Raw genomic sequence first — 19,143 nt, 5'->3', positions numbered from 1 at the left:
AGCCAAGAGCCCCGGGGGGCCCGCCTGCCCTGGGGTGGAAGAGTCTGGTTTATTCCTCTTGCAGGGAGGGCGGACCCTCCCGCGGGAACCGCGCATCGAGCAGGTGTTAGAGCCCTGGGGGGGCGGCTTGGGGAGGGTCTAAGCGCGGGGTCCCCTCTGGACTGGGTGCTCGGCAAGGGGGGGCCGCTCCTCTAACTGCAGGGCAGGGGGCAGCCCAGATGGAGCCCTCATTTGAGCCGAGAGTGGAGAGTGCTTGCTATCTCGCAGGCGACACGGTGACCCGTTCCGTCTCCCCGGCACTGGCCTCTGGGCGACCTTGTCTGAGGCTGGTGTTCTGGGAGGCGGTTTGCGCCCAGCCAGGAGCCAGGACCGTGCCCGGGGGGCCAGGGGCCCCCTGCTTCCTCAAGAGTAATCGAGTGAGCCCTTCCAGAAACATCCCGCAATCCCTGCTTTTCACACTGGCCACCCCCTCCGTGCCGGGCGTCGTAGGAGACGGTTCCGGGCCCCACACCTCTACGGGCTCATGTGCAGAATGAAGCCACGTTTTCCAAAGGATTTTTTTATGTCACGTTAGAGTTTCATGAGTTTCCAGGGTCTCATGGAAGACAAGGGTTCCCTGCACTATTTAGTTTCGGCAGTACTGGGCTTCGGCTGCAGGACTTCTCAGAGCCTTCAATGTGTTCCGAAGCACCTGAAATGCACAGGAAAAACTGGGGTACTTTCAAGCTTAGTCTGACTACAAACGAAGTTTGAAGTTTCTTTGTCCGCTCTGGAAGCTGGGCAGCTTGTGGGAGAGAGTTTATAAAGCGCAGAAATAAGGGGGAAGCTACCACAACGGCGTCCATGGGAGCCAGGGAGTCCTCACGGCGAGTTCCCGTCGCAGATACTCCGTAGCACCGGCGTGCGGGGCTACTGAGCGCGTGGACGGGGTGCTGCGGTGACCACTTAAGGGCAGGCCTGTCGGCTAAAGCATCTGGGAGGGCTCAGCATCGCGCCTGATAACTATGGAGGCTCCGAAGGCGCAGCCCCCCTGGGCCCTACGCGGTCTGGCCCCAGCCCGCACGCCCCGAGGCCTCGGCTTGTCCCCTCGCCCCTTCCCTGCCCTCTGGCTGCCGACACGAACCGCGCTCCTTCCCAGGCGCCCCCTCGGCCCGGAAGCCTCGTCCTCACTCCGGGCGAGCTGAGCTCCCAGCAGCGTCTCTAGCGGCCCTTTCCTGATTTCTTTTCTAGCACCTTCCACGCTGTGAGTAACACGGGCTCCTCGGGTTTCCATTCGCCCCGTCTCCAGCCCTAGAAACGGGCTGTGTCGAAGTCTGTCTCAGCCACCGGCCCTGGTGCCGGGCTCGGCGCACGGAACGTGCTCAACAAACCCGTGTTGAGTGAATACACGAGTGTGAGGCCGCTGCCGAGTATTTTCATACCCCCTCCGGCAAGGGGGCCGTCAGCGTTCACCTCGCGGGTCCCCAAGCTCTCCGCCTGTGTCCAGCCGCTCGGAGCCGCCGGCCTCCCTGAGAGGCGGGTCCCGTCCACGCACCCATTGCGCAGACGGGAAGCCAAAGCCCGCCGCGGCCAGTGGCCTACGAGACGGCCCAGCGGGTAAGCAGAGGAGGCAGGGTGTCCGAGCGGGGCTCCGCCGTGTGGGGTGCGGGCCGGGAGCCGGGCCTGCAGGGGAGCAGGCCGGGCGTGGAGGGCGGGGGGCTCCAAGGGGCTCTAATTCGGTCTCTCCCACACGGGCCGCCCGCAGCACCTGGGCCGCCCTCTCTCTGCAGGCGCCGCAGAAACCTCAGCCGGCCGTGTTGCAACCCAGCGGCCCCGCCGCCCGGCTGCTCAGGAAGACGGGCCCCCGACGCAGGCACAGGTGTCCAGAGAGGGACGGGCCGGCCCCGGCACAGCGTGGACTCTGGGCCCGGGGCGGGAGTGGGGGGAGACCCCGAAACCGGACCCCCGGCCAGTTCCCCTTCCGCCGCCCACAAAACGTGGGACTTCCACTAACGATTCCTCTTTGGGAGTCGCTTGTTCCCTAGGGCAGGACACGCCGAGCCGGGCGCCTTCCGTCCCCAACTTCGCGATTTCACTTTTCTTATCAGAAAGGTGCATGTGACTCATCTCGGGAGCCGGGCACCTTGCCGCCGTGGAGCTGCCTGGATGTGCGGGGTCCCCGAAACCTCTCCGGTCTCTCGTGTACGTGTGTCGGGGCAGAAGCCTGAGGCGAAACGAAATCCAGAACGAGAAGAGCTGGAACAGAAAGGAGAAGAGCCGGGCGGGTCCCACGGCCCCGGGAGCCGCTGCCGTCCCCCCCCCCCCGCCCCCACCCCCAGGCCGGGCTCTCCTCTGGACGCAGAGCCCACTCTCGATGGCCAAGCCGGGGACACAGTGCCATCCCGGAAACAGACCCCTTCTGAGCCACGCAGACCCGGCCCCACCAGCGGCCGCTGCCGGACACACAACCGCTTCGCCTCCCTAAAGCCTCGGTTCTCCCGTCTGTGAAATGGGGCAACGGTACCACCCACCCCACCAGGTTAGAGAGGACTAGGTGCGCACGCCCATCACCGGGGCCGTTGATTCTGATAATAACTACGATGTATCGAGCACCCATTTCGATCACACAACATGACCCAGCATTTCGGTACGGCCTTCCTGTCGTGCTCTGAGCACTATTCCCCATTTCCTTACACGATCGGTACGGTGAGCCAGTGGGTCCGGGCTTGGGACCTGCTGCTGCTGACCTGGGGTCCCTCGTTAAGATACAGAGTACAGAGTGGACACCCAGCCGGTTAGGGATCCACACGGCATAGAGCTGAAAATATCACCAGCCCCGTGGTTCATGCGCAGCTGAGCCGACCCCGGGTGGTCCAGCGCCTGGACGTCAACCTCCACCACGTGCAAGGACACTCAAGGACCAAGTGCTCTGTCACCCTGGAGCCTTGCAGGAGGAGTAAGGGAGGCATACGGATGGGGACAGAAGGCACAGGGGTGTGGGACACTGGGGCCAAGAGAGAGGCACTTGGGAGGGAGGTGGGAGAAGAGGGGCGGACGGGCGTGTGAGCAGAGAGTGGGAGATGGGTACTGGCCCCATAAAAGCCAGGTTCTAGAACATTCTCTCTGGCTCTTGTGCGGACGATGGGGCAGAGCAGGCCGCCTGGAGACCCACTGGGAGGCCATCATGACTTAATTACTCTGAATTTAAATAGCCACATGGGGCTAGGGGCCACCGCATGGGACAGCCCGGCTCTAAATCACTACAGGGCTTGGGGCGGTGGGGAGGCTCGTGACGTCCGATCTGCGAGGCCAAGTGACAGTCAGTTGCTATGAAGACAGCGGATCAGAAGGGTGGCCGGGTGTCTGCAGGGAGAGGTTGCCCCTCCATAGGCAGTGGTCCAGGCAACAGCAGCTGCTGGCCGGGAGGGGGCAAGCTGGCCAGGGAGGCTCAGATGTCTAGCGTCCTCGGCCTCCTTGGCTGAGACACAGGGGCGAGGAAGGGAGGCGGCCATGGGCAGCCAGGGCAGTGGCTGAGATAAGGAGCCTGGTCTGAGATGTGCTGAGTTTGAGGTGTCTGTGGCCCTTCTACCAAGGTGGGCGTTTCTTAGATACCTGCAGAATCCGTCAGGCCCGTGTGAAGACGTGGGTTAGGCGTCCCCAGCCTGCGGTGGCCGCTTTCTCACGGCGGGACAGGTGGCCTGGCAAGGAGACCGGGCCTGGCCTGGCAGAGCTCAGCCTTAACAGGCGGCAAACCAAGTAACAGACTCCCACCTGGCGACCCGACCCGACCGCACTTGGTGCTGAGGAGGTCTGAGCACCAAGAAGGGAGTTTCCCCTAACCTGGGGCACTGCCCCTGACCCCCCGCACAGCAGGAGCCGCGGGCCCCAGCCTCTTACCCACGAGGTGCCCCGTGTCTCTTCACCTGGCAGCTTCCTCCGGGCACCTGCGTCTGTTCCACTGCCTGGGCCAGATGAGCAGGGAACTCGTGCCCCGGGGGGGCAGCGTGTGTGTGTGTGTGTGTGTGTGTGTGTGTGTGTGTGTTCACTGCCATTACTCTCACAATAACCCTGAGAAAGGGGTGCCAACTGCATCACCCACAGTTCAGAGGCAAGGAAGCCGAGCACAGAGAGATGACGCCCTTGCCTGAAGCCACACAGCAGGGAGGTGGCAGGGCCAGGCTTCCGGCGTGTTCCAGCATGTACGAACCCCACAGTCACACCCCAATCATGACACCAGCGTCGGGATAGTAAGGGCCGCCGGCCCCTGCCCCAGCCTCTGTGTGCTGTTCACCCCACGGGGGTCCTCTCGTCCCCCCCACCCCCTGCAGCCCCAGTGGTTGCCGCTTCACTGGAGGAAGCTTCTCTCTTCACACTCTAGACTCAGGGTTTAAAAATAAAGAAAAATAAAACTGATTCAAAATTAGCACAAGACTCGCTACAAAGAACACAAGACACGGTTTCCTGTGTATGTGTGTTTTCTTCAGTTTTTTTAAGACTTCCAGAAAAGTTTCCTCTGCAAAACTGAGACCAAAAGGGTAAAAAATGCAAATGTGCTGGTCCAACCTTGAACCATCATCTGTACCCTGCCCAGGGAGGCCACAGAGACTCAGGAGAGAGAGGGCCAAGTCCCAAAGTCTCAGGAACTCTAAAAGGGAGCTCCCTAGAACTGTGTGCAATCGCCAATACTTTGGGCTCCAGCCTGGAACGGGCAGCTCCTTGTACCCTGTGTCCTGAACCTGGCACCATGCTTGGTTTGATGGGTGGAAGGATGATGGGTGGACAGTTGGCTGATGGATGGATGGATGGATGGATGGATGGATGGATGGATGGACAGGTGGGTGGGTGGATAGATGGATGGATGGATGGATGGATGGATGGTTGGGTGATGGATGGATGGATGGATGGAGGATGGGTAGATGGTTGGGTGATGGATGGATGGGGATGGATGGATGATGGCTGGCTGTTGGATGGATGGATGGATGGATGGACAGACAGGTGGATGGATGGATGGATGGATGGATGGAGGATGGGTGGATGGTTGGGTGATGGATGGATGGATGGATGGACAGACAGACGGATGGATGGATGGATGGATGGAAGGATGGATGGATGGATGGACAGACAGGTGGATGGATGGATGGATGGATGGATGGAGGATGGGTGGATGGTTGGGTGATGGATGGATGGATGGATGGGTGGATGGATGGAAGGACAAATGGATGCATGGATGGATGGATGGATGGATGGATGGAGGATGGGTGGGTAGGTAGGTGGATGATGGGTTGTGAGTAGGTAGGGGGAGCTGGACAGGTAGATAGGTGGGCAGGTGTAGGAGTGAGTGAATGAACATGGTGTGTTTATAAAAACTCCATCACTCGACAGTCGACAGAGCCAGCCCGAGAGGAAACCGCCAGATGCTCACAACCTCAGATCTGGGACTCACACGCACCCCCACCCTGCCCTCACCGGCTGAGCCCCCAGTCCCTCACCATCACCAAGGAATGGAACCGCCAGTCCAGGAGGCTCCCACCCTAAGAAGCTGACAGGCTATGTGCTGAGAGCGCAGGGCCCTGTGTGGGACAGGAGACAAGAAGAGATGGTGATGAGCCAAAGCGAGTTGTTGGGTGAGGCTGGGAGGCGGGATTCTGAGTAGCTGGCCTTGGGGGGAGGCTGCAGCTTCTGGGGATTCGGGGGGGACAGGCCCAGACAAACGTGTGGGACATCAGGGAGCCAGAACCCTCTCTACAGAAAAGGCAAACCTCACACAGGAGTCCTGTTACAACGGAACAGACCTTTCTGGGTAACAGAGGGAGCAGCAGCCCCCCCAGCTCTAGCCGGGACAGGCCACGGGGGGAGTCCCGGCAGAGGAGAGGAGGAGCCGTGTGGTCCGCGAGACCATGATGCTGCGTGGCGAGGCCGCGACAGGGTCAGGCCCTCCGAATCTCACTCCCTTCGGTTTGGTAAGACCCAGATCGATAAGGCTGGGACACACAGAAGACTGGAAATCCCAAATTTGCCGACTCAAAAATCTCACCTCCTCCCATTTGAAAGTGCACCCTCGTGTGCCCTCCGAGGGCAGGGCAGGGGGAGGCAAGGTCAGGACAGTGCGAGCAGTGAGCCCTGCTGGTGAAACCCGCTGTCTGTGTTGCCCACACAGCAAGAGCCAGGTCTCCCGCGTTCACGCCTTTCGTCCCGCAGGCATTTACGGAGCAGCCCGCGCTTTGTGACACAGGCTTCTGGGGATGCAGACAGACACGGGCCCATCCCCCTTGAACATAGTGTCTGGCAGGGGAGACAGGCCCCCCAAAAGGAAAAACTCGCACGCATGAGTACGTAAGTGTTCCACGAGGTGGTGCGGTGAGACGGGGCAACAGTCCTAATCTGGAGGCCGATCGGGAAAGGTTTTCCCAAAGACGCGGTACTTAAGGAAGGAAGGAAGCAGGGGTTCGCCAGTCCAGGGAGAAAGGGAGCGGACTGCAGGCAGAGGACGCGGCACGTGCCGAGGCCCTGGGGCGCACGGGAGGCGTGGGGCGTGCTGGAACAAGTCCGGTGTCCCTGGAGCTGGGTCGGCAAGGAGGAGCGTGGAGCGAGAGAGGGCTCGAGGCGCTGCTCGAGCGGGGCACTCAGAGTCCTACAGCCACCCGAAGGGTTTTGGTCCTCACCCTGAAAGCAATCCGAAGCCACAGAACGGATTTAAGGGGTAGAGCGCCGTGCTCCTGGGCTCGTGAAAAGATCACGCGGGTCGACCTTCTAATGAACGCCTCGAGGAGCTGCGTCCGACCGCTGGACGGCCAGCGCCGGGAGGGCCACGGAGCCTACTCGGCCACGGCTCTCCACGGCTCTCCTTGCAGACCAGGTGCCCGAGGCAGAGCGGCCAGGGTCAGTGCCACCCCACCGGCTCCTGCCTCGGTTACCTTGAGAAAGACCCCTAGTGTCGGGAAAACGGGACCTGTTTTCTTCGAGAGCGTGGAAAGGGGTCCGGGAAGCCTGACAGGTGACCACGGTCAGTACCCACAGCGAGAAGTCGCCTGTATGACGTGCTGAGAAGCGCCCCTCGCCTCCGGGTTCCTCCCACGACCCGCAACTCCAGGCTGCGGGTGACAAGAACATCAGACACACCCGAACCGACGGGCAGTCTGCAAAGCACCCGGCCGGCTCTCCTCAATGCTGTCGGGGCAAGTCCGGGAAACTGTCACCACCCAGAGGAGCCTAAGGACACAGGACGACTGACCCCAACTTGGGTCCTAGAACAGGAAAAGGACACTGGCTGGAAAGTAAGCACAGGCTTAGTTAACAGGAACCTGTCAACTGGTTGTGACGGAGACACCACAGTACGGGCTCGGTGAGCACGGGAGAAGTAGGCGGATGGACGTCCGCTGACGAACCACGCTGTCTCCGTCACTGGTCAGCTTCAAGGCAAATCCGGGTCGCTCACCCAGACTCGGGCAGTTTGCTCACTTGGACATCACTCAGCCTTGGTTTTGTCATCTGAGCAACGGGAATAGTGTTTTGCTGAGGTTCTCGGGAGGGACTCAACAAATACGAGTTCCCTTCATAACTGGGATGACGCCCGCTCATCCACAGGACACACATTTATTCCCCTACACGCCACGCCCCCCACAGAGCCGTCACCATCGACGGCACAGTCCGGGAGCGGGAGACTCGTCATCTGTCTCCTCCAGACTCCCAGAAAGCTCGCTCCGGCCCGACCCTCTGGGCCCGTGACATGCGCCTCGGTCCCCATTCACCAAGCGTTTGGGCCACGAGAAGACTCTCATGTGCTGAACGGTTCAAAGTAAGAACAAAGGATCCGTATCAGAGGGACAGTGTGACGGTAAGTTCTGGAACATTCCGGCCGCTTCCGAACTCTGCCCCACTCACACAGTCCTTTGGTTGTTCCTTCAACAGACACCCCCTTGAGCACCTGTGACGTTCCAGGGAGCAAACTGAACACCCAGCTGGCGGCTGGCAGCTTGGGTCTCTACTGTAAGCACACAGGCTTTTTAAAACGTCTTTGGCATTTGTGAAGCACTCCTGTCTGAAATGAAACAGAAATCGTAAGCCTCATTTAGAAAATAATTCCTTTCCTCCCACACACGCTACACCGTGCGCCTACGATGTTGTTCAGATTTTCCAACTACGAATTTCCTTTAGGTCAAGCCCCAGAACCCGGAGGAAGCTAAGGAAGATGTCTCGAGAAAGCCTTGCGCTCACAGCGGTTTTGAGTGGAAATACGGTCTTCACTGTGACTGCATCATGGTTGAATTTCGCACCAGAGAAAGGAAGGACCGACGTTAACCTCAAAACGAGGAAGACCGTACTAGTCACACACAGAAAAGCAGTCCCCTGAGCCAGAAGCCCCGGGGGCCGCGGCCCGGGAGCCGGTCGCCAATGTTTCCGAGGACAGGTGGAAGGCGGGCCCCGGGCTGGCCGAGCCAGAGTCTGGCCGAGCAGGCTCGGAGACGGAGGGAAGGCAGAGGAGGGAATACCCGTCCGGACAGGCTGGCAACAGCGAGTGGGAAGGAAGTGGCTTTGTGAGTTGTCGACCTCACGGCAGGCCGAGAAGCAGAAACTTAACCACACAGGGTACAGAGCTATTTTCAACCTTGGGGTTTTCACCCCCTGTCCCCAAAGCGCTCGGGCGGCCTGGCTCCCGTGTGACACTGGCGGGGCCCTGGACTCATGGGACAGGACGGGAGACAAGGCAGGTCTGAGAAAGGCACGTGGGGCAGCAGGCCCCCGCTGCGGAAGCTGAGCCTCGGTTTCCCCATCCGCTCACGCGGGTTCTGAATCGGTCTCCTCCCGAGGCTGTAACAAAGGACCACAAACCCAGTGGCTGAAAACAACACACCGTGTCCTCCTCTGTTCTCTGACATCTCGGTGCACACTGAGGCCAGACGTCCGGAGGTCAGACGTCCAACACGGGTCTCCCTGGGCTCGAGCCCAAGCGTCAGCCGGGCTGGTTCCTTCTGGAGGCTCCGGGGACCATGTTTCCTCCCCTTTTCCAGTTTTCAGAGACCACCAACTTCCCTGGTTCGTGGCCCCTCCGCATCTCCAAAGCCTGCGGGATGGCCCCTCCAGTCTCCCTCTGACTGACTCCTCCCCTCCCCCCTTAGAGGACCCTGCGGGGACAGCGGGCCCACCAGATCATCCAGGACCACCGCCCCATCCCCAGGCCCTCGACCCCGCCACACCGGCAAAGCGCCTTTGGCCATGAAGGGATCGTCCTCACGAGTTCCTTCTGAGCACGAAAATACGGACATCGTCGGGGGGCGTTACCCCGCCTACCCCAAGTTCCTTCCCTCTTGAACCTTCTAAGATTCTGGGCAAGGGAGAGGAGTCTTCTCTACCAAACACCATCAGTGACAATGGCGGCGAATGTTCGTGGCGGCCTTCCTCCCCCACAGTGCGCTGTCCCACGTGACCTGCAGCAGTGAGGCCCCGTCCCCACCCGTCCACAGAGGGGTAAGTCGGGCTCGGGTGGGGAGTGCTGGCTGGCCTGTCCACGTTCACACGGGAGAGAACGGCAGGCCCGGGCCCCTGCAACCCACACCTTGCCAGAGTCCGAGCCCTCGGCCACCTTGACGTAACACCGGCTTCGTGTCCAAGGTGGGAACCTCACTCACCTAGTCGAATCGGGATGGACCAAAGGTCTGAGCATCGAGCTTCTCAGCCCCAAGAGCTCTCACCCGCTGCTGGTGGGGATACAGAATGGCACAGCCACTCTGGAAGGTGGTTGGGCATTTTTCTCACGAAGCTGAACATCGGCTCACCCTACAGCCCCGAATCGGTGCTCCCAGGTGCCCACCCAGAGGAGCTGAGAGCTAATGTCCACACAAACACCTGCACGTGCGCGTTGCAGCCGCTTCACTCATAGTGGCCAAGCGGGACAAGAAAGAGAGCAGCCAAGGTGGCAGGGAGGTCACTGAGATGCCACGGAGATGCCACCAGTGAGCCAGTGAGGTAGGACAGAGTCCAGGCAGGAAGATCACAGCCGCCGCCACGGGGTCCCGGCCGCCTCTCGCCTCCCTCCACTCGGCCTCTTCCAGCCTTGCCCTCCTGACCTTCCCAGGGCAAAGCCCCCCTGCCCTTTGCCAGTCTCCCGTGTGGTCCTGAAAGTGGGTAAGGAGGCCCCCGGTGATGCTGGTGAGGACACCATCTCTCAGCGGGGGAGAGAAGGGCGTTAGGGGCGCAGACGAAGCCAGGAGCCAGGCGCCCGCCAAGGCGAGGACGCGTTTACCCTGGGCTCGCTGGGCAGGGTCCAGGGCCCCCGCCCCAGGACCGTCTCTCTGCGGCTTCCCGCCCATTTGCCAGGGGAGGAAACTGAGCATGAGAGGTCCCAGTCGTGCTCCCACAAACCGGGCAGGGCCGGGGTTGGGGGTGGGGGAGGCAGGGCCCCCCTGCCGACCTCTGGTGCCAACGGCCCTGCAGCCCGAGGGAAGGGAAGTGATCCAGGCCCGCATCACGCTCAGGAAGCGAAAGGCACCCTTAAGGGAATCACCTTGACTTTCAGAACGGCCCGTGTCCCGCACCTTCCCCCGAAACTCCCGGAAAACAGTATCCTCCTGAGTCACCTGTGTGTTGGCTCACGTCCTGCCGCTCCGTGGGCCACGCGGCTACAGCCACCCGCCGTCTTTGTCGTGCGCAAAGGCCCCGTGGCTTCCCCAGGCCTCCTGACGGGCCCCCACCTTTCCCCTGCCGCAAGCCCAGGCCCCAGCCGGAGACGCCGCCCCGCCCCCCCGCTACCCCGTCCTGCCCGCACCCCACGTTCCATTTCCATCCTCTGAACCCCCGGGGCCTATGTCCCACGGGGTCCACACGCTGCCTTGGGTACAGGACGCACCTCCGGCCCCCTGGCGGGAGCCCTTGACGAGTGAGGGAACTGGGGCGCTCCCGTAGTGAAATGTGTGCCACCTGTCAGAGCCCGATTCCTGCGGCCCTGGGAGGAAGACTGTCTCCTGTCCTGCTCCTCCAAGAGAGGAGTGTCGTCAACACCCACAAGAACACAGAACCTCAGGAAAGAGGAGTCCTTTGCATGAACAGGACTCCCGTGGTCAAACGGGCACCAGCCGAGGGCCCTGCGGAGGTTAGCGAAGGCCCGGTCTCTCCCGTGTGGGTGGGTCTGACGCAGAGCTTGACAAGCGGCTCCAAAAGGCTAAGGAGAACCGGAGAGTAAACACTGCTGGCTTTGGGGGCCGTGCGGTCTCTGTTGCAAACGCTCACCTCTGTCTCTGTAGCACAAAAGCGGCCAGAGACAGCACGGAAACACGCGAGCGCAGCTGCGTTTCAATAAAACTTTATTGACACCAACGGGCAGGGGGCCAGATTTTGCCAGACTCGCTGACCCCTGGCCTAAGGGTACCAGAAGAGATGGCGTAGGAGCCAGGACTGGCAGGAGCAGAGCGGTCACCAAGGTGGTGGCGTCCAGAGGGACAAGAAGGAGGAACAGTTCCTGGAGCCCAGGGACAGTCACAGGCAGACCACCGCACTGGGGGAAGCATGGCTGACTCGGGCAGACGCAGGGAGAAGACGGGGGTGTGCGCGCCTGGCCTCTCTCCTCCCTCCCTCCGACTTCCTGCTGGGGCTGACGCGGCTGGAAGGGGGGGGGCTGGGGGAGCCTGCCAGCGCGTCCATGGAGGTCCGCTTCCCAGGGAGCGAGCAGGTGGGCACCGAGCAGACAGGCCCTTTGGGGGCTCTCTTAGCTCCCTCTGTCTGATTCCACGCCCACTAAGCAGTCCCCCAAATTGTCACCTGCCCACAGGAAGAGGCTGGCCCAAATGCACCACCTTGAGCACCGGGCCAGGCCTAAGCGCTGTGCATCGACGACCTCCCCCGAGGTCAGGGCTGTTACCCCCACAGCAGCCGCATGTAGTAGGAGTGACAGATCATTTAGAGCCAAGGATGCTGAGATTCAGAGAAGGGAGGTCATTTCCCCAGGGTCTCACAGCTACTCAGCAGCCCACTCAGGATCTGAGCCCTCCGTCCGTGTATGTGCCCTTGGCGCGCGGACCTCGGTGACAGCGGGGCCCTTTTCCCCACCCGTCTCCCCCTTCCTCCTCCTGGTCTCCAGACCCAGCCTCCTGGCCCCTCCTGGCCTGCCGCCCAGCCCCCAGGCTCCCCGCCCCCCTCCGTCCTGTGGCCCTGCCTGACCCAGTGATGCAACAGCCCGGCCAGACTTGCAGTCGAAATCTTCCGAAATGTACAGTAGACCAGGCCGCCTGCTTCCTGCAGGCATCGCCCCTGCCCCTGTCGGGACCCCGGGGCAAACGAGCAAGGGCAGGAAAGCAACAGTCGCTTTATTTCTGGGCTCGGGATTTCTAACCGGCCCGGGTTGCTCAATGTGCGTGTTGGACGAGTAGCGGGGACGAGGTCAGAAGGAAGGTCTCGTGTAGGAGCTGCAGGAGGGGAAATGCCGAGCGGAGGGGCACATCTGGGGCGGCCGGGCGCTCCGTGATTTTTGCCCCCAGAAGCTCTTCGAGAAAACAACACAGGAAGCCCTTGTGTGTCTCTGAGAGATTGTTCTTTTCCAGATTCTTTGTTCTTTCCAGCTCCCTTGGGTCCCTACGGTTGGGTGAAAAGGAGGAGAGGGCACCCTTCAGGTACCGGGTGACGTAAGCATGTGTGTGTGTGTGTGTGTGTGTGTGTGTGTGTGTGCGCGTGTGCAAAGCCAGGAACCGGGCCATCTCAGAAACGTCCCTCCCCAGGAAACCTAGCTCCACACCACAGGCCGATCCAGGGCAGCTCAGATCCCCCCCCCCCCCAACGTCACCGTCGAGAAAGAACCCTGAGCTGGATCCACTCGGCTAACCCACCCCGGCATTCAGGAAAAGCCTTTGCACGTCCTGAGCACAGACCACCCGCGTGCTCAACGCACCCGCACTCCGGGGCGGCTTGCTGTCCCTCCCCTCTCTCCCTGCAGACCCACGTGGTTCCTCTCCCCCCGGGGAGACAGCCCGTCTGGGAGGGAAGCCAGCGACCCTGGGCCTCCAAGCAGAGCTTTGAACCTGAGAGACCTGTGCATTCACGTGACCCCGCGGAACCCTCCGAGAGCACCATCATCCTTCCACCCTGCACGGTGGGGGGAGAAGGCGACCCAGGGCGGGGGGGGGGGGGGGGGAGCCTACGTGTCTTGAGCACCTACTGTGGGCCAGGCAGCTTGGAACACCTGCCCTCTGCAGCCCTCGCCTCCCCTGCGAGAGAGAGGCAGCCCCCACGTCCGTCCGCGTGCCACGGTGGCCTCTCCACCGACCCACCTGCACCATCAGAGCCCTGACCCACCGCGTGCACACATCCGGGACTCGCTCCGCAAACACCGAGTGCACACCTCTGCACACCGGGCCCTGGTTCACATGGTCCTTGCCTTTGCTGAAGAGCAGACAGTAAATAAGAAATAACAGTATAATTCAGGGACACCAGTGGGGGCGGGGGGGGGGGGCTCCATCAGTTGAGCGTCTGACTCTTGATTTCGGCTCAGGTCATGACCCCAGCATCGTGGGATCGAGCCCCTCGCGGGACTCCACGCTGGGTGTGGAGCCCGCTTGGGATTCTCTCTCCCTCTCTCTCTGTTCCACCCCCACTCACATGCGTGCACGTGCTCTCTCTCTCTCTCTCTCAAAAAATAAAAAGTGTTTAAAACAGAAATTACATTAGGGGCGCCTGGGTGGCTCAGTCGGTTAAGCTTCCGACTTCGGCTCAGGTCACGATCTCACGGTCTGTGAGCTCGAGCCCCGCGTCGGGCTCTGGGCTGACGGCTCAGAGCCTGGAGCCTGTTTCAGATTCTGTGTCTCCCTCTCTCTCTGCCCCTCCCCCGCTCGTGCTCTGTCTCTTGGTGTCTCAAAAATAAACATTAAAAAAACAATTTTTTAAAGAAATGACAGTATAATAAAAGTTATGTTATAATTATTTCCATATTTATATACTATAACATAGTTTCAAACTCTTGATCATTATATAATCTAATGAATAATTATTGTATTTATAAAGTTACATGATTCTAACGAGAGATGATCAAATAATTCTAAAATTAGGTCCAGTACATAAACAATTTGTCACATTATTGAGTAAGAATTTGCAAATAATTGCATATTATCATTTATAGTTCATGTAAACAACACTACTTCCTAAGACTTATCAATATGGAATAATAAAGGAATTTAATTACATAAACGATAAATATAAATATGCTTTTTCCAGTACTTGCTGAGGCCAGGTGCTATCGTGAGCCCTGGTAACCCACAATCGGTGGTTGTGAGGTGATCGATCACTTGAAAATAGGGGATTACCCCCGTTTTACAGATGAGGGAACTGAGGAACAGAGAGTGTAAGTGATTTCCTTTAGGACACACAGCAAATAAGCCCTGAGCAGGAAGCTGAACCCTGGCTCTCTGGCACATCGTGCCTCTGCTGAGAGGGTGACCACATTTGGTGGAGCTTCCCGGGGCCCCAGCTCGTCCCCTGGCCCTTCCTGCTCCGGGGTACACAGCCGACCCCCACCTGCCGGCCGCTGCGGGGGTGGCCGAGACGTCCCCCGCTGCCAGAGCCCCCTCTTCCTGCACGAAAGGCAGGGGGAAAGTGCCAGTCGCTAACGCCCCTGGGAGCGGCCTCAACCGGCACCTGGGGGAGGAAGGTGGGCGCGGGTCCGGGTCCCTCCCGGGGGCCTGGCCCTTCCGAGTCCAGCAGGAGCACTCCCCAGTAGCCAGGGGGTCACCTCCGTGGGCTCCTGTCCCCCCACCAGCCTCTCCTGACAGGACTCCACACACAGACTACTCACACTCCATCCTTGCTTCAGGCTCTGCTTCTGGCGGCATCAGAAGCAGGACCCCGCACGGCTTCTCGGTAATGACCGTTCACACCAATAAACCGCCACCCGCTCGCCAAGCACTGTTCCAAGTTGCTTCGAGGTGCTAACTCACTTACCCCCCCCCCCCCAAGCAGCCTACAAATGGGAAAACTGAGGCCTGGGGGATCTTCCCCACCCGCCGTCATTCACTCAGCTCCAGAGCTGGAAGCCCGACCCACCACTCCCGGCCCCACAGAGACACAGCCAGCGGCGTGACCTTTCGTTACGGCTCGTGTGGTCACACAGACATTCTGGCAGAGCCCCAGTGCGGAGGATGGCAGGAAGGAAGGTGGCCCTGAATGAAAATTAATGAAATCTGGCCATTTGCAACAACGTGGATGGAACTGGAGGGTATTGTGCTGAGCAAAATAAATCAGAGAAAGACAGGGATCGTATGATTTCACTCATACGTGCAACTTAAGAAACGTAACAGAGGATCACAGGGGAAGGGAAGGAAAAGTAAGATAAAAACAGAGAGGGAGGCAAACCATGAGAGACCCTTAAATACAGAGAACAAACTGAGGGTTGATGGGGGGGGAGGGGGGAGGGGGAAAGAGTGATTGGGTACTCAGGAGGGCACTTACTGGGATGAGCACTGGGTGTTATAGGTAAGTGATGAATCACTGAATTCGAATGCTGAAGCCAAGACTACACTGCATGTTATCTCACTTAAGAATAAAACAAATAAGTAAAAAAAATAAAATAAAATAAAATAAAATTAAATTAAATTAAATTAAATTAAATTAAAATAAAATTAAAATAAAATAAAATTAAATTAAAATAAAATAAAATAAAATAAAATAAAAAGGATGGGATGAATCTGAATCAGGGAGACACCACTCAAGGCTCTTGCCGTTGCGGCCAGGTTAACCCCCTCTGAGAAGCTCCGTTCAGGCCCCATCCTCACGTCTGGTGGGGACGGGGTCTTTTTGACACAGTAAAATACACCAGAGTCACGCCCTGATTGGGGATCAGTGCTCCCAAGAGAAGGGCTACTTCCCGAAGAAGGGCAGCGACCACGACGGAGCGAGGAGGTCTATCTGCCTGGGACTTGGGGAATCAGGGCAGAAAGGAGCTGGGGTTGAAGGAGCTGGGGTTGCAGGGGTGGGGGCAGAAGACTTGTTTAACTAAAGGGCAGGTGGGATGCGTAGGAAAGGAGATGTTTCCGGGCCCCGCGGAGGCAGTTTTCAAACATGGCTGCCAGCACTTGGACACTCCTGTCACGAAGAGGTGGGGGCCCTGCTCACGCTCCTCGCCTGCGTGGCGTGTGACTGCGTTGGCCAACAGAACGTGCCAGAAGTAACTCTCAACAGTGTCCGAGGCCGGGTCACAAACAGCCATCCAGCATGCCCCGGGTCCCCCGCGCTACCCCGCGCTCCCCATTTTGTGAGGAAGTCCCAGCTACACAGAGAGGCCGCGTGCGGCCCCAGCTGTGCCCAGCCTCCCAGCCCTCCCGGCCACGGGCACCGGCCATGTGGATGAAAAGGCCTCCGGAAGATTCCACCCCCCCCCCCCGACCCCCAGACGCCGAAGTCACCCGCTGCCATCTGTGCCTTCCCAGCTGGCACCCCAGACGTGGTGGAACAAGGGGAGGTCACACCATCGTGCCCTGTCTAAATTCTGACCCACAAAATCCATGAGCAAAACAAAATGCAAGTTTGAAGGTAGTGAGTGTGAGGGGTGGCCGCCCCCATCCCTGAAAGGCTCCATCTAGATGGAAAGGCAGCCCAGCCAGAGCAGAAATAGGGCCCCGAGGTTGGTCACACCATATCAGCCACTGTTTCCCCATAGACATGTTGTAAGGAGCAACCTCAGGGCAAGTTAAGTCTGGAAAATGCTGGATCACGTGAGTTTCTCAGCACGAGAGAGAACTTTCTACGCGCAGTATACATGCCCAGGAGGAAGACAGACATTATGAGCGGGCCAAGACATTTACTGCCTCCCCCCTACTTTCAGTGAAAAGAGCCAGACTTTCCACTGAGAAACCACCCCTCTCCCTCCCTCAGCCCACTGAGCTGTTGTTAAAAATTACAGTCATTAGTTATAGATCGTTCTTTAGAAAGAATTTCTAAATATTTCTGAGTAGTTGAGTTGCAAAAGTTTCTCTTGTGGAGAGGCTGACTCACTCACATGAACTTCTTCCTGGTTCCCACAATGGCTTCTTCATGGAGAGAACTTGTCCCCAGGAGCACACAGGGGTGCCTGCCCAGGGGACCCCTCCAGGAGGACTCTCCTAGGACCCCAGGCCCAGCAGACCCAGTGGATGCTTATCAGAGGGGGCCGACATCTTAATTCACCACCATCTTCCATCCCACATGGATTTTGCAAAGGTTGGTGTTCCTAAGGGGCAACCACTCAGGAAGTGATAGCTGAAATATCTTAATTTGTGTAAATGTTTTTTAGAAAACAAAGTGTGAAGGCTGCTCGTGTGACAGAATGTCTCATGAGCCCGTTCCCACGGGCTGCCCTTAGGTCCCAGCAGCTACTTGTCCAGAGGCAGCCACCCACCTCAAGAGTCAGTTCATCTCTAGGGCCCTAACGGCATTTTCTTTTCTCTTCTCATTTATTTTTATTTGTTTTCATGTTTATTTATTTTTGAGAAAAAGAGACGCGGAGCACAAGCAGGGGAGGGGCAGAGAGAGAGGGAGACACAGAATGCGAAGCAGGCTCCAGGCTCCGAGCTGTCGGCACAGCGCCCGACGTGGGGCCTGAACTCACAAACCGCGAGATCGTGACCCGAGCTGAGGTCGGACGCTTAACCGACTGAGCCCCCCAGGCGCCCCCCTAATGGCATTTTCTAAGTCCCCGATTATTCCTGAAGCACCTCGTCCCTGAACCCCGTCCTCTGCGGATGAAAGCGCTCCGGCCTCCCTCCTCTCCCTGCGAGCAGCTGAGTGAGAAGCGTCTTGTGAACCGTCCGCACAGGAGAGTTGAACTCCGGGGGAGAAGCAGACTCAGTCAAGTTTCCACGTTTGGCCCTGAGAGATCCCCGGGGCAGAATAGGACTTGCTGATAAACAAAGTGTCTGGTTGCAACCGCGAAGGTTTCTAAGAAAGCCAGCGATTGGCCCAGCAGCCGCCCTGCCCGGGTGTCACAGGCCAGCCACAGGCCTTGTCAGAAGGCCTCTCACGCCGAGCTGTCCCGGGACACGAGTCGGCCCCAGCCCGCCCAGCATGGACGGGCCCGTGCCTTCTTCCCCCTGTCTCTGCGCTGAGGAGGACAGTCCCAGGACCGCATGGTTCGTCTGAGGCTGCAGAGAGAGTGCACGTCGCCCATAGACGGAGCCTGGCGGGGGACCCCTCTCCCCCTGGGCTGGCCGGGGTCTGGGCCTCCCTGAAATGGACCGACTGGTCCTGGGTTGTTCAAGGGGCGTGTCTCATGAGGCAACCTCCAACCGGACCAAACTGGGTCCCCCCGTGTCCCCGCTGTCTGTGTCCCTAAGGACCCAGCACAGCGAGCACGTGTGTAACTGGAAGGATATGGAAGGATACACGACCCCATCGTGTGCGGCCGACCCAGGCCGGGGGACCTCGCGCAGATCACGCCCAGCACTTTCCAGGACTTGCTCCACACCCCCCCCCACACCCCTCCATCAGCTCATGGGACCCCAAACAGGAGCCCGGACTTTCATAAAAACATAGCATGTCCCACATTTTCTCCAGGATATCCTGTATGATCTGTGCGCCTCAGTACCTTTTCGCTACTGTTTTGGGGAGGAGTGAAAAGCAAAACAAAACAAATCGACAGGCAAAAAACCCTTAAACTCCCAGCGTAGCCTTGTGTTTTAATCCCCACCCCCTTAAAGAACCCAGAACCGAGTAACAGTGATGAAATATTTTACAGTGACTTAAACAAAAAACGGAGCATGAACCAGCTTTTAAAAAGGCACTTTATTTTAATAAAGAATAAGAGAGATCAATACACGCTTTAAATGGATACAAAAATAAATATTCACTTAGCATATTCAAGATACACGCTTTCCCATTCATTTGAGCTAGAAACCGAAAGTCGCTGTTCTCTGACGTAATTTCAGAAAACGGGTCTGTTACCCCCAACAATGTGAGGCCGGCTCTGTCCGCCAAAGAGGAAAAGCCACTCTTGCCGCATTTTCCTGTATTTTCAGGTGAATTCAAACACACCTAGAGGGCCTACGACCATCAAGTCTCGCTACATATGCCACGCCTGCGTCACCTTCGTGGAAGCAGCCACGGGCAAAGTGAACCAGTCTTCCTCGGCTTGGATTTTAAAGCAGCGACTCATGGTTACAAGGGGGCCAGGCTGGCAGTCTCGTCCCCCAGATCCCGGCTCCTCCCACACCTCAAGGT

This window comes from Panthera leo, chromosome E2, assembly GCF_018350215.1.
Source record: "Panthera leo isolate Ple1 chromosome E2, P.leo_Ple1_pat1.1, whole genome shotgun sequence".
In the NCBI taxonomy this organism is placed as follows: domain Eukaryota; kingdom Metazoa; phylum Chordata; class Mammalia; order Carnivora; family Felidae; genus Panthera; species Panthera leo.
Note: the sequence above shows the minus strand (reverse complement) of the source record.